A 14,991-nucleotide genomic window follows, 5' to 3' on the forward strand; every position below is an offset into this window, starting at 1 on the left:
GACAAACTCACCCCCTTCTGTGGTCCCTACGATCAGCATAGGGGAGGGTAGGGTATCCTCCCATATGCCAGAAATAGTGGACAAGTTTAGAGAATATTATGAGGGGCTGTATAGCTCCGGCAGGAGGAAATGGATGTCTTTTTCAGGGGCCTAGGGATCCCTGCTCTCTCTGAAACAGACAGGGAGGAATTGGACCTACCTATAACAATAGAGGAATTACAGCGGGTCACACGGGAGATGGCGGGCCAGAAATTCCCGGGACATATCGGGAAGTTGCTGCTCCCTGAGCTGCTGCGGGTCTTGAACTGGTCAGTGATGGAGGGAGAGCTCCCCTCATCTATGAGGGAATCCACTATAGTAGTGATACACAAGGAGGGTAAAGACCCACTTAATACATCTTCATATAGACCCATCTCTTTATTGAATACAGATATAAAAATTCTCGCAAATGTCTTGGCGGCTAGGTTGAATAAAATTATATAGAAACTTGTCCACCCCGACCAGACGGGATTTATACCTGGTAGATCTACTAGTACAAACATAAGGCGGGTATATCTGAATCTTCAGGTCCCAACAGATGGGGATGGAGACAGGGCTATTTTGTCCTTGGATGCCGCCAAGGCCTTTGATTGTCTTGAATGGCGAAATCCTGCAAGGGCCCTCCACAGATATTAATTTGGTCTGACTTTCATCAATTGGGTAAAAATGCTGTATAAAATGCCAGTAGCAAAAGTAAAGGTGAACAGTGAATATTCTGATAAATTTGGATTGACGAGGGGGTCGAGGCAGGGATGCCCTTTGTCAACCCTACTCCTCATCCTCGCATTGAACCTCTGGCAATAGCCCTTAGGTCTTCCCCTGAGGTGGGAGGATTCAAAAGGGGAGTAGTGGAAGAAAAAGTTGCATTATATGCGGACAATCTCCTACTATTCCTCAGAGATACACAGACCTCCCTATTAAAGGCCATCGATATTATTAAAAAATTTTGTCAACTTTCTGGGCTTACTATAAACTGGCAAAAGTCTGTATTGCTACCTGTGGATTACTTAGAAGGCCCTCTGCTAGAGGAGGTTGCCCCGATCCAAATAGTGAATAAAATGAAATATCTGGGAATAAATATTACAAAAGACTCTAAACATTATATTACCGATAACATTGTCCCACTCCATGCTAAATTTAGGGGAAAAATAAAAATATGGAAGCAGGCTCCCACTATCTGTAGTTGTTACTGGGTTGTTTGTATGGCAAGATGTTTATTGGAAAATGTTTCAATAAAGATTATAAAGTTTAAAAAAAAGGCTGGGTTCACACCTCTGATGGATGCAGCTCACAGCAGGGGTCTGGTGCGTCCCTGTTCTCTGTTTCAGGGACAAATCAGGGCCGAATTCAGGCAAGAATTGAAAAATTTAAAATGGAATGTAGCCAAAGATGCACAGCGTTCCTGTGCAAGTGGCTCTGCAGCCGCAACGGAGATATGTGAACCAGCTCCATAGAGAGGGAAACCCGCATCCAATTTGCATAGGTTTAAACCCAGCCTAAATGTTAGTAATTGTAAGCCTTCATAGTGAAATTTTTTTCAGATACTGGAGAGACGCATACAAATTCATTATAGTGCACTTACAAATCAGAAGACAAGGTGGAAAGAAGCACAAGAACACATGCAATCAAAGAAGAGGAACCAAAGTAGCAGTATAACCTTACTTTGATATTAATATATTATATATGAACGGTTTATCTGCTAATAATCAGCTGACATGCTCAAAAAGTCTATAGGAACTTGCAAATACAAATCAGATAACTTGGGGTTGCACATCATTAAGATTAATAGAGGACCCCTTGAGCCATTTGTCAGTGCATTAACCAAACGCTTACTAACAAGATGCTACATGTGAGGCACTTGCAAATAAGTAAAAGGTTTTAAATGCTGCACATCTGATATTTCAATTTTAAGTCATCGTTGGTGGGTTGAATCACTTACCGTGGCTCAGATTTTCAGTTTGCCTTCTTCCCCAGATGGATTTTCCAACTGTGTATCTGACATTATGACAAATTTATTGGAGGTATGCCAAAACCACAATATAGATTTGTAACAGACGCATAAATTGTCAGAATTGGAAATTCTATGGGGAATCTCTCTTCACTGGAGTCCCCAAGAGATATAAAAAGTCAGTATGTGAGTTAACTTGTCTCACCTTAAAAAAAAGTTTGGAGTGAAGTAGGTTTTAAAGTGTAACTCCATAAAAACATCTAAAACACAGTTCAACTACATTTATATATTATGTAGCATCCACATTATAGGGCACAGCAGAGACATAAGAAGTTAGAAACAGAGTGCAATGGTCCAACTCTCCAGTGGTGTGACACACTGCTTGCTCAGTGCTCCACAGAGCATGATTACTGTTGACTATTGCACTGAGAAGAGGGCCTGTTGTACAGCTGGAGATGCAGACTGCTGCTTTGTGTGTTGATCAGCAATCAGGATCGCTAGCATGCTGATCACACAGGGTATTTTAACCCACACCGATCAAATAGTAGTATTAAAAAATAAAAGAGCAGCCCACAGTTATTTCTGTTTATGCAGTCTGACTACATTACAGTAATAATATAGAAAACTTCAGTTGGGCTTTAAAGTTGGGTCAGGCAAACCAATTACCTTACCAGTGGAAGCATGTTTTTTTTTTTTATTGGCTTCTCCCTTTTCCAATAGGCTCTCCCTCCTTGATCCCATGCTGCTATTTTTTTAATTTCCATCATCGGCAGCTGGCTTCTTCTAGCTTCTTTTGTTGCTGGCCTATAAAAAAGGATGTCTTGCCAGATCTGGCACATGCGTAGTTGTGAGGTTTGGGGGAAAATGCTATTGAACAATGAGAAGCCATCCAAAATCACATACAGTGCTTGTACCCTACGAGATCAAGGCAGGTTGGTTTTGAGCAATAACAAGCCACCATAGATCTTGTATGATACATGCTCTCTAAGAGATGTGGCACATGCACCATACATAATCTTAGGTGGCTTAATAGCATGTCTCCCCAGATTTCATACTGTGGGTGCTTGATATTAGACAAGATTACTTTAAAGGAATTGGTGATGTGGCCTTCTCAGGGTGCCTCAGGGAAACCTGGAAAAGCCTGGAAAAATTAACGATTGAAATAAAAAAAATTGACTTGATGTTTATGCATGTGCAGGCACCATTCATGTTTGTGTTTGGAGGGGGGGCGGTGCACTTTAATGATCTGCAATATATATATATATATATATATTTTAGTTTTGTATTTCTTTTTGTTTTTTTTTGTTCTTTTGTTTTTTTTTTTTATTTGCTGCAATGCTCACCCAAAATTTTTAAACCTAAAAAAATAAATAAAGCAAGACACAAAATGGTTGGCACATATTTTTTTTATTACAATCAGAGAACACAGGCACCCATTGCGACCGTACCAAGGAGTAGACGAACGCTACTTACCAACCTTCCCTGGGAATACATGAGTTATACTCATTAGCCCTTCCCGGCAGCAGAAACGTCTTTCCCCACTAAGTGCGGAGGATTTACATTCATCCAAAATTTCCTCCCTATGCATTTATAATAAACATTCATTTGCAGACACACAGGAGCTTTACCCACCCACCTTCATAATAATATATAAGGATATATATCAACCACTCTACCCACCCAACTCTTGCTCTGTGGACCTATACCAATGTCTTCCACCACCAATCCCAACAAGGGGGATGAGGAAACCGAAAGTCGGGCTCGTTAATGAAAAGAGAACAGTCCAGTCAATTGTAAGTGTATGCACCTGCATTCTCAAATTCCTACTTTCTTTAAAAATATAGAAGTTGTCTCTTGGCAGATATGGCTTTAAAATGAAGATTACCCTTGTATACAGGCCTGAAACTCTGAACCTCATTTTCACTAAGGCTCATTTAGAGGTGTCTTTTGTCAGGTAAGGTAAAGAAAGGGTCGTATTTTGAAGACAAACTACTTACTTAGCACAAAAAAAGCAGCAGTTTATACGTTCCTTTTTAGTTATGACTCTTAATAACTGCCCATATAGGAAATGCATATCAATATATAATTATCATTAGGTATTTTTCTATATTGGTCTATAAGGACAGCATGCCACTTTTAGGGAAGCGAAACCCATAGAAACCACAGAAGGACCATTTTTAAATACCCGTTACATACAATAGATTAAAGGTTATAAAATCTCCCCACAGATAACCTAAGCAATCATTTTGATTTTGATTTTCTTTATTTGTATAAAAATAGTGTTTAAATACACCATGCTCTTATGTCTCTCTTCTTTTAGCTAAGATGTGTAACCAAGAAATGTGAATTATAAGATGACCTATACATTGACTCACAGGAAAAACTGGCAATGGAGGCCCCATCTTTACACTCAAGTAGATATGTGATTTCCTCAAAAAATGAGGTACTGGCTCAGACACAAGGCAACAAGGCTAAACTCTTAAGTACTTATACATTTTTAGAAAAGCCTTACATAATCAAGATAGAAATTCCACCATGGACTTAGCAAGCCAATTCAAAGTATATGGATTATTTCCAGAACCTATTTCAAAGGTTTATACACCAAGATGCAACATTTTCTTGCCTTCTGCTAAGCTGTCTCTTGAAAAAAATCATCAAATGCAATATAAAAATGTAAATGTGATTTTGCTCGTTTTTAGCTAGTTTGTTTTAATGCATAGACTAACCATGTGTACAAAGCAGGACTTCTGAGCGGTATTTGAAAACATATACAAAGTAAAAGTGCTGAAGGGAGGAGAAAGGCTTAAATGTTTTCTGATGTTATATGAAAAGACATCCTCAACATTCCTTTAATGTTCATGCTTACTGACCTTCTCTGCCAGCTAGTTGTGCACTAGCACCAAGAGTGTGCATGTCTAAATGAATGCCAAGTTGCCTACTTTGTTATAGGTCTATAAGTTGAGAGCACTTTGTAGATGATGTTGAGAGCACTGTGTTTGTAGATGTTTTTATCAGGAGGCAGAGCCCTTTATGATTCCAGTAAGTATCTCAAATAACATGGTAATATCTCATTATGCAGAAAGCTTTTGTATGTGTCTGCTGCCACTTTATCAAGAGATGGAAGTAAATTTGAACCAAGGCTCTTGAAAGATTATTTTAAAATAATAAATTATATTATATTTATACTAAATTTATACTATATGAAGGTGCTGTACCACAATACACTCTTTTTTTAAGACAACGTGGTTGATTTATTAAAGGAGTAGAGGATGCTCACTTTGCAAATTGAATTTTCACTTTGCAATTGTGTTTGCACTTAGTGAATGTGGTAAAAATTCAAGTTGCAAAAAATACCCAATAATGTGAAATTAAATTTAAAAAAAAGGATTTTTGCTTGAAAATAATTGTATGATGGAAGTCGGCAGAGATTCACCTCATTCACCAAGCTAAGTGAAAATTCCATTGCAAAGTGACAAGCCTATTTGCCTTTAACAAATCAACCTCAATGAGTCTTAGAAGACAGGCAAAAGTATTCCAGGAAATTGGCAAGCTGTCTCTGGAAACAAGCACGTTGTCCCTGGTCTGTCAGTTATATGATAAAATCCATTGTACTACTCTCCCTTTCTTGCTTTTTGGCTATGTTAAAGCAGTTAGAAATTAGGGAAATAATTCCGCTTCTTGATAGAAACAGTTGTCAAGGGAAAATATACACTTGTTTGAAGAGATAGCTTAGCAGGAAACAACAATAATCTGCATCATCAAACATCAAATCTTTTAAAGAGGGCAAATTGTGTGACACATCTTAGACCTGTGTTGGCCTTTAAGTGTTGAGTAGGGTTATATTTGCTTGATTAGCTTGTCACATATGCCCTAGGTTAACTACCTAATGCCAAGTCCAAACTTACTAGTTTTATGCTCTGGGCTTGCTTAGTAATGCCTTTCTAACCTATATACTTACAAACGAGTTTACAAACAATCACTGTTCATATAGAAACAATAAAAAAGATAGGTAGGTACATGAGAAAGATCAGTGTAAGCTGAACCATTATTCTGTTACTTGTTCCAGTTGGCTCCTATTTGCAAAATGCAAACAAGAAGGAAGACAAGTAATAGTATTTTGGTAGGGCAGTCTAACAAAAGATTTATTACCAGCCTTAAACAATTCCACCTTACTAGTTTGTATGTCACTCGTTAAGCTTTTATACACATTGCCTAAACTCTTCAGCTTTCCACATATTCGAGACCTTTTATCACCTAATATTACTACTACGACACATTTTTTTAGCCATTAAATTCAATGTGGAACAACCTACCAATAAATAAACACTGGTTCTTTACAGCTCTCCATTGCATTAATTGGTAGATTCATTCCCACCGCTGACATAGAATTGACAGCTGTTGTCTTTCAGTTAAGCTGTCTATATCATTGCCATAGTGAATTTTCCATATATTAAAGGGTGGGGGTAACAGAAATGCTGAAGAATGCCTAAAGCATTACTGGGTCTCTGCCATATGGTGGAGTGTTTATAAACAATATATGGAAAATTCACTTTAGAAAGTGAACTTGACTTAAAAGCTAAATAGCATCTGGTCATTCTTGTGTTTGGTAGGGGATCAACAATTCATGGCCATTGAAAGCTGTAAACACGCAGTCTACTGCACCCAGACCTGAAAAAAATGGTGGGTTTTGCTTTAAACCGGTTTGGACAGTAAAATTGATGCAAACCTCCTATATTATTGTGAACTTTAGTATAGAAAGTGAATATGTAAATATCAGCATGAGCAATTAAATCAATTTTGCCACTTATATAGCATTACTAAGTGCGAATTTTTTAAAGCAGTGGTATGGCCTTACCGCAGCCATAGCATTGCTTAGAGAAAAAAAAATATCACACATTTATAAAGCACAGTTATTTGATGTCCAAAGCCAGTGTAGTGCTATTCTGAATTGAATGAGCAGAAGAAAAATAAGTTGGGAAGAATGTCAGGTCAAGTGACTTGTTAAAGTAAGATAATTGGCATCTCCTCCACTCATGGAGTTCTCTTTGCCATGGAACACTGCAGATTCCACACCACGACATGCATTTTATGAATGAGTCATAAAATGCCAGCCGTGAAGTGGACTAACATTGCAATTTGCACTCTCAATTCAAAATGTTCCTCTAAGGGAGATGCCAAAATACTTGCCTTATCTGTTGCCTTTAAAGAAAGCATTAGAATATCAAGTAAAAACACTAGGATAACATATAAAGGGATCACTGAATAGGGATCACTGAATAGATTCCACACCACGACATGCATTTTATGAATGAGTCATAAAATGCCAGCCGTGAAGTGGACTAACATTGCAATTTGCACTCTCAATTCAAAATGTTCCTCTAAGGGAGATGCCAAAATACTTGCCTTATCTGTTGCCTTTAAAGAAAGCATTAGAATATCAAGTAAAAACACTAGGATAACATATAAAGGGATCACTGAATAGAGTGACATAGATCAATAGTAGCAAAATCCCCATTTCAAAAGATCCCAGTTAAAGATTGTCTAACCAAAGTATAAGTAAGACCTCAGAAAATGCACCCAAAAATATTACAGAACTGGCTTATGGATTTATTACTCTTGAAGTATGACGATGGTTTAATAAACAAAACAGCTATTAAAAAGAAATATTTACTCATTGACAATAGTCACATGGCTAAAATAAAAAAATATAGGGCAGAGTTTATGCATAATTTGTATAGGCTTAGTTGTTTTAAGAAAAATAGGAACTAAGTTTAAGCAGCCAACAGCAGCTCACAAATATTTTTAGTCTTTTCAACCCATAAATACTCTCAAACTGTCCATTCTCTTTGGCAAATACCAGAATTACCTTTTCAAATTTATGTTCCTGTAGTTACTGGCCCTAACTAAATCTGCTACCATCAGCACTATAGTGGCTCTAGAAAGCTACTCAGGTAGATACGTATCTACCTAATGAGTGTTTAAATAGATAATACATTATCCAAACCACAGAAAGAGCCAACGAGCAACCAAGACAAAGGGGGAAAATGCTTCCCATCTCCCAATACGTAGCGCCACTCTATATATCAGTTTCCTACGTTATTCATAAGTGGGACCCAGGGGTATTTTGCAGCCAAAGCTATTTTTCAATTGACATTGTGCAACAAAAACAATATCAGTATAAATACAGTATATTTTTATGACTGCTAAGTGAATTTTATGATAATTTTTTGCCTGCCCTGTATTGAGAGTTTCTATGTAGATGCAAATTAACTGTTAATATGAAATACGTAGCTGTAAAGCAAACAAAAACATATGCACATCCTATCAATATTTCTTGTATTAAGTGTTTTAAAATCCTTCTGAACACAGTGTTAGAAAGAGTGAATACCATACAGACTTTAACAAAGATATATTGGCACTCGTTTTTTAGGTTATGCTTAGTAATGAATATCTATGTACAACTTAAAAAAAGTTGGTATATTTATAATTCTTTATAGTTCTGCCATTTGGCATGCATTTAGTCAAATATATAAATTACAAATAAAATTACTTGTAGGTTAAGACTAATATGTGATTTAGATTTCTCTATGCATTTATGTACTATAAAAAATATAAAACTAAATCATTCCATAACGGATCAAATGTCCGCAATTGGATGGTTGACGTCTGACTTAATGTTGCTGTGGAGCTTACATATACACATTACTATAACATTATTTATAGACACTAATGTAAGTATTTTATATTATCGCAAGCAATGTGCACATGTTCACACAAGATGAATATATTCTGTGCAACACATGCTATAGACCTAAGCCTCAGCAGAACTTAAAAAGTTTTCTTTAAAGAAAATCACACAACATATTGCAAAACAAAAAACAGTGTGCTATTAAGAATACAATAGGCTATATCTGTAAATAATATAATATAAAATTAGTTTTCAACATTTTAAATTTTAAGATATTGCACTTTGAATAAAGAAAAATATAGTACAACCTTTGTTTTTCAGTTCTTCATCTAAAATTATTTAATTTCACAGCTGAAAAAGAACAATCCTTTTAATAGGTTATCTATCTCTCAAATAGAACATATGAACTGAGGGGAAGAGATTTTTTTTTAAGATACACTAGAAATTTATATTTGTAGAACAAGTACAGTACTGTTTACAGCTGTATCCAAAGCAGGCCTTCGGATAATATCAAACCATAGATATGGTATAGCTGATGCAGGTCTTTGAAACACATAGACACATTGGGTATTTAGCAAACATTGTGCCATTCAATCAAAAAACATCAAACAACTAAGGCAGGATTGGAATTACAAAATCTCTAGGAAAAAATAAAAAAAATTGGTAAAAAATGAATGTAACATAATTGCTACACAAGCCATTTTGTAATTTAAAGGGTTAGTTCACCGTTACCGAAAAACTGCCTATGCAGATAAGGGAAGCCTGTAGATAAACCCAAGCTGTGACTATAGTTGAATATCAATAATACCCTTGCTATAGGTGTAGGCCATTTATGTACCTTAAGAAGCCTTTACTAGGAAACTTCTAGGACAATGCTAATAGAAGCCTAGTGTTACTGTTCACCTTCACTATCACATAAGTGAGCTCTATGTGCAAATGGAGCGGCTGATGCTGAGACTTAGTTGCTTGCTGCAGAGAGAAGAGAGTAGGAACACCAGTGGCTGGGTGCCCTAGGCAGTAGTGCGCCCTAGGAGGCTGCCTAGTTTGCCTAGTGGTAGCACCGGCCCAGGTAACTGAATAAGGAGCGAGAAAGTTTATGTGAGGGGGGTTTCAATCAGAGCAAGAGCTCGCTCCTGTGATGGTCACATCCTAGAAGTTTTCCAGTTAGGCTACATGAATGGTCTAGACCAGATGAGTCAAACACAAGGCCTGCAGGCCAAATCTGGCTCTCCAGGTCATTTCATGTGGTCCACACACCTCAAACAGAACTCCATGTTCTTGCTGAGCAGTCTCCAATAAAGTTTCTTGTGAATGATACCAGCAGTCTGCGATCCTCCTTTTCAGACTTGCATTATCTGCTACTCCTGTGTGAGTGGGCTCCATGCTGGTCTGCAGCAGTCCTTCACAGCGTAAATCTTAAGTTATTACTAAAATTGGTAAGACTCGAATGCAGAGGCAATTATTTAATATGATAAAGAGTAGATACATTTATATAGTCTTACAAATGCAACCGCCCCTTTGAGGGCATTCATAATGCTGATGTGGTCCGCAATGAAAACAGGGGCAGATCCAGAGTCTAGTCTTGGGAGGGGCACTGGCAGAAAATAAGGTGTTGCTTATAGCACAAAAAAATAAAAACCGCAGAGGTGATCAAATACCACCAAAATAAAGCTCTATTTCCTGATTCCTTTACCGAAGATGGCGGCGGCAGCACCCGAGAGCCAAGGGAGAGATCGGCTTTGGGTGCGGACATCGCGGGCGCCCTGGACAGGTAAGTGTGAAGATGGAGGGAGTAGGTGGGTGGAGCCAACACTCACACAAGGTGCAGAAGAGGAAGAAGGCTCCGCTCTGAATGCTGGGGCTCTCCTCCTCCTCAGCAGCGACTTGGATGTGACTGACGTCACTGGTTGCTAGACGCCAGGCAGCACAGGTGCCAGCAACCAGTGCAGCGAACAGTAGAGGCCAAGCCAGCAGTGCGGCTCCACCAACCTCCTCCCTCCAACTTCTCCAGGCTCCAACGTGGTGTGAAGACAACAGGCTCTCTCTCTCTCTGCCGCTGCTGATGTGAGAGAGAGAGCGAGAGACTCAGAAGTCAGTCAGTAATATTTTCGGAGGGGGCAATGGCCCCATTGCCCCCCCTGCATCCCCCGCTGAATGAAATTAAGTTTGATACCTCTGGTTTAGCAAGGACATTATTTAACTTTGTATAAATAGGAAAATATTGCGCTATACCTACTAAAAATTACTGTACAGTGAAAATTTATTTTTTATGAAAATAGCAGCAGCTCAAACATGAGATATACACATGTAACATTGCAAAATATAAAAGAGAAGCTGCGCTAAAAAAATATATAAAGTGAGCAAGTGATCGTGGTACAAAGGAAAACAGTCTGTATACCCATAAAGAAAATGAATGATAAACAGTCCTCAAGGGATCATAGAACGTAATCCAATTATTGAATGCAAGTGACGTGAACTCTTGACAAAAACACCACCAGCAGATGTGCACCTCCACCACATGAATTACGTGCTTACCAAAAGGCAAGCTTAACAAGCCTGTAATGTTGATCAGCATCCGAGCCTGTATCCAACAGCAGCTCACAGGAGTTGGGCAGAAGGTGAACCAAGTAAGCTCAGATCATCGGACATTCAAGATTTAGCATCAATCTTGTCCTTGCTGTCTTTCAAAGTCATGAGTAATCATCGGTGCTCTCCCACAATATACAATCTGAACTCCCATAAAAACCATCAAAAACATCATATATTTCTGCATAACCCAGGCTTAATTAATAGTAACAACAGAATGGCTCAGTAGCTGCAAACTGCAGTCACTGGAGCTCCACTCTACACAGAAATCATACACAAGAATCATGTGTTCTCCACTTCCTGTGAAAAAAGTTATTCAACTTTGGTCAAAGTTATACAGCTTGTTTTTATCTACAGCTGTTCCTTATCTGAATAGTTTGTTTTTTTTTTTTGGTAAAGGTGAACTATACCTTTAATGCCTACCGTTCCTTAAAGCCAAAAAAACAGTACTTCAAGGACAGAACTTGCCAAATTTTCATTCCTCTGCTTTTGTAATTGGCTCACTGGGTTTCTTAGGGGTCAGCCCAAAATTGGATAATGGTTCAAGTATCCTTAGCAATGCCCATTACTGTCTGCTTAGTTATAGTTACAGTTTCCGCAGATCTATAGGGATTCCAGGGCTCCAGTGTTCCAGGGCTCCAGTGTTTCTCTTATTATAAAACAGAAACTGGTCTTATAATAATAGGCAGGAAACCTTGAGGGAGCATATAAGAATTTGTAAAGGTTTACCAGAATTCTCACAATGTATATGTAGCATTTCCACACTGTAGTTACCAGCTCTTCTGTACATATCTTATATTTTGCTCCTCTTGCTGGAATAAATAGCGTATCACTGCTACAGTTGCCTTCTTCGTAATGCTAATTAAACAAGAAATCCAACAGAATGTATGAGATTCCTATGAGTCTGGTATTGGAAAAACCTAGAAAATCATGATAGTCTGATCAGATTAATGTAAATAATTTTATCAAAGATTTCTAGTATTCTAAAAACATTTTTTCTATGTGCATTTGTATATTTTTTTTGTACATGGAGCAGACATATTTGCTCATTACGCAGGCAAGGTTCTGCTTCTTCTTAAGTAGTAAAGCACAATAACTATGCTTCACTGCTCCTCTCTCTCAAACCACATCTTTGGATCGGATTAGACTAAGCACAATAGATTTTCTTCTAGGCTAATCAATGGAACAAATCTCAAGAATCATTAAAGAAGAAAGAGTGAACATATTTCTTTATATAAAGATGACCACTTAGGGGTGCATTTACAAATATTTATATCGAAGACAATGAAAAATATGAAAATAAAAGCATGTAAAAAAATGAGAAAATGCTATCAAAATTACTTTTAGGTAAATGTTACAATAATTTAAAAAAAAAAAGTTTACAGAATGGACTAATACTAGCTTTATGCAAATCCAGAAAATGTTTTAAACATCTAGGGATGTATTTATAAATGTTTTCAGATAAGATCCTCACTACTTTCAATCAAGATTCATACATTTTTTCTATTTTGATTCCATTGGGAAAAAAAAGGTTTGAATCCTGTAACTCTTGTGTGAAAAAATGTGTAAATACATCCCCTAATGTTAAGATGAGTATATTTTCCTAATCTGACAGTGAGTGAAGCACTGGTTTGTCAAACTGATGTAATATTTACATACTTTGGTAAATAATTTCCTAACTGTGAACAGAAAAAAGGATGTGCCATTACAATAAAAAATAATGCAACATATTTATTTAGTGCATACCTACTTGCCTCCGTTATAAGTGGTATACACAGGAAGCTAACAAATATTAATTTATGTTAGCCAAGTATGTACCACTATAATAGTGCATAAAATAGGTTTTAAATTATATTTTTTTTTCTATGTAACACTGTTCTTCAACTTCCACTACTTTATGTAATCCTCAGTGATTAAAATCTAACTTGGTTATAAAATTATAGAGCTTTATTTTTCATTTGAATGCCTTTTTTAATTTGCTATCATTTTATAGAAGTATACATAGTTTAAAAGAAAATATACGCATTTAAATAATCTAAGATAATTTACAGCATCCAAATAATTTACTGTGTAGAGAATGTGGATGGTCCATTAAATATTCAAATTGCTTGCTAAAATTTTACACATAATTCATAACCAAAAACACTTCAAATATAAACATTTTAAACATCTAAAAAATGAAGGAAAACTATTTCAAATGCATAAAACTTAAATATGGTTGAAAAAAAAATGAATTTAGGTTTTTTAAATAGGTACATAAACAAGGACAATTAATAGTTAATCAGAGTTTCATATCTGTCTTCAGGAATTTATTAACCCATTTTATATATATATATTTATATTTAGGTAAAAATTAAGTACTTTTTTTTTTTATTGTAGCGGAAATTTCCTCTTTAGATTATATTACTTTGTTATAATTAAAAAAAACTGACTAAATATATTTTCTGAGAACTTTTTTTCTAAATATTATAACCATTCTCATTGGTTCAAGTATACATTATTACATAATCCCTGGCAGATATTACATTGGCAACCTGTTAACATTAAAAATCTTAATAACATGCACTAGTTTATTTTACATAGTTTTGTACATTATTGCAGTCATTTTAGATAAAAAAAGAAAGTAAACATTTTAAGATGCTTCAAAATTCACCAATTGAATGAGAAAGCAAAAATAGGGAAATATTTAACAATGTGTTTTTTTTTTAAATAAGAGCTAAACTGTGTGTGTTCTAGTGCATTAACTGGTAACTAGTGAAACCAGTGAGGCTGATTTACTCAAACTGTGTGACTATTCACTTCAGTTTTCGATCCAATGTGAAAATCAAATACCTTATCATTTTCGAAACACAATCATGTGCAGATGAAATAAGTAAAAAGGAATTTGCTATTCAAATGAGTGAAAAGTGTGTGTTCACACAATTTATTGAGTGAAGATTATCAACTCCTTTAGTAAATCAGTCTCTGTGACTTATTTTTTATTGTATCCAATCTGGTCAACTATCAATGTAAACATCAAAAAAGTAAACTGTTTATTTCAGAAACCAAAAGAAATCAGGTTTTTCTTTTCGGATGTAAAATCATTTTCAAATGGTAGTATTCACTTTATGTGTGTTTCTAATCCCTAGTCAGATTAAGAGGAAACATTACCGTCTGTTTTCAGCAATAATAAGTTCACTGGACTAACATGCAATGGTTCCCTTAATCTTCAAATTAATAAAACACATACAGCAGGATTTTAAACAACAAACGTTTTTTTTTTTTTTATTTTGTTAAAATGTTGATTTTGTCAGCCTATGTAGCTACGGGAATATTTAAATTAAATTGGACTAACATCGCAATGGTAAAATGTTTTATATGTAACTGGTTTTTATTTGCGCTATTCACAGTAGTAAACTTCTTTCTTTGTGAAATATCTCCTAAAAGGGTTCAAAACTACATCTTAACTTAAGAAAACACATCTTTGAATAGATGAATACTGCATTTTGACAGTGATTTTATAAGTAACAGAAAATAGTTTAAAGTATATATATATATATATATATATATATATATATATATATATATATATATATAGTTGCATTCAATTTATTTTATACTCAGATTAATAATTGACCATTTTAAAGTAAAAAAATCTATTTTATATAGTATATAATATAAATCTCTCAATGTGGGTTATTTTATAAACAGGTAGCATGTTCAGATAGGTGATATGTTTTAAGATAATGAA

The sequence above is a fragment of the Aquarana catesbeiana genome, linkage group LG10 (genome assembly GCF_042186555.1).
Source record: "Aquarana catesbeiana isolate 2022-GZ linkage group LG10, ASM4218655v1, whole genome shotgun sequence".
Classification (NCBI taxonomy): domain Eukaryota; kingdom Metazoa; phylum Chordata; class Amphibia; order Anura; family Ranidae; genus Aquarana; species Aquarana catesbeiana.